The 1,455-nt window shown below is 59.2% G+C and overlaps 1 long non-coding RNA gene across 3 annotated transcripts in view; it reads right to left on the reverse strand.

Moving 5' to 3' along the window:
* Positions 1 to 1,005, reverse strand: part of LOC107195852 — a 3,182-nt gene extending 2,177 nt beyond the window's left edge. Inside the window, exons 1-2 of one of the 3 annotated variants that reach the window (XR_003046898.1) lie at positions 842 to 1,005; positions 203 to 287 (exon numbers count right to left, since the gene is read on the reverse strand). This is a non-coding gene — a long non-coding RNA (uncharacterized LOC107195852). The other 2 variants (XR_001517126.2, XR_003046896.1) reach the window with 2 other exon arrangements.
* Positions 1,006 to 1,455: the final 450 nt, after the last annotated feature.

Genomic DNA, 1,455 nt, shown 5'->3' on the forward strand with positions numbered 1-1,455 from the left:
CCAGCCTAGGGGGCGGGGCGGGCCCGCTCCGGGGCGGTCCTCCTCGGCCTGGCCCCGCCCAATTCTTCAGCACCCGGCTCCTGCCAGGACTCTGCCATCTAAACCCGCCCTGTTTCCCATTGACTCCACTTATTGCCTCAGCTTAGACAGCGTTTCCCGGCGCTCCGGTTTACCCCCTCTGGGCTCCCTCTTCAGTCCTCACCCGTTCTTTTGTTCTCCTGTCTGCAGTCCGCCGTTATCTAGACCTCGTCCCTTTTCCTTCACCAGTTAGAAGTTCTCGCCCCGTCCTGTAAGTCCCCACAGACCCTTAGGACTCTCTCCCAGGTTCTCTGGTCCCCAAGACTCCCCATTACAGGTCCCGTTCCCCCTTTTATCCAGCCTGGGAGCTTCGTAGTCTTTGCAGGTCTCACCTTTCCCTTAGCACCCCCATCTCCCGTTCTTTACCCATTCTTACCCCTGCCCCGCCCCCGCCTAGCCTGGTTGCTTCCACGCTCCTCAGAGCCCTGCTCCTCCCTCAGTCTTGCTTTCCCACAGCCCATTCAAGACATTTTCTACCATTCGTAGACCCCGGCCACCTCCCTCAGTCCCGCCCCATCCATCCTGACACTCATTCTCCCGGTCCAGCCCGGCCCCGGCTCTTCTTTACCTCGCCCCCTACCGTAGTCCTAGCCAGATGCTCTCAGGTTCCCAGGCTTCGCTCATCTCCGTCCCTTGTCACTGGGTCTCAGTCCCTATAAACCTTGCTCTGTCCCCTTTCATTCCGGCTTAGTGCCATTTCAAGTGAAATTACTCTCCACCCTCCATTTCCAGTTCCCGCCCTCGTTCAGTCCCTCCCACTCACTCTCTTAGCCCAATCAAGACTGTTTCTACTTTTTTCGACTCCGCCTCTTAAGATCTGCCGTGCTGGGTCCAAGCAATGTCAGAAGCCCGAGCCGGCCGTCTCCATCTGTCCTTCCCCGCCAGGTTCTGCCAGCCCACCCCTTAGGTCCCGGCCCGCGATCCTTTTCTGTCCAATCAGGACTGTCTCCCCGTCGTGGCCCTGCCCCCCTCGCCCTGCCCCTCAAAGGCCAGGCCTGTTTAAATAGCTGGGACTTGTTCCCTTTCTCTGCCCGGCCCCCTCTTTTTTTTTTTTCAGTTTAAACAGGTCTCTTTCTCATCCAGCCCCGCCTCCTTTCTCTTCGTGCAGCCAACAAACGTTAGCGGCGCGTCCCGCCTCCTTCAACACCTCGCTCCGCCCCCTTCCCTCGGGAAGATCCAATCGGTGTGTTTCACCTGCTCCCCCGCCCGGTCCAGCTAGGTAGCGTTCGAGTCCCAGCCCCACTCTCTGCTTCAGCTCCGCCCCACCTCTCCCAGACCAATCACTTCGGTTCCTCTCCACGTCGGCCAGGCCCCCTTATTTATAGTTTCTTTCCACCCAATCAGGTCAGTCTCTTCCCCTGAGGCCCCTCCCTCCAG

Source organism: Pteropus alecto, unplaced genomic scaffold, assembly GCF_000325575.1.
Source record: "Pteropus alecto unplaced genomic scaffold, ASM32557v1 scaffold41, whole genome shotgun sequence".
In the NCBI taxonomy this organism is placed as follows: Eukaryota; Metazoa; Chordata; class Mammalia; order Chiroptera; family Pteropodidae; genus Pteropus; species Pteropus alecto.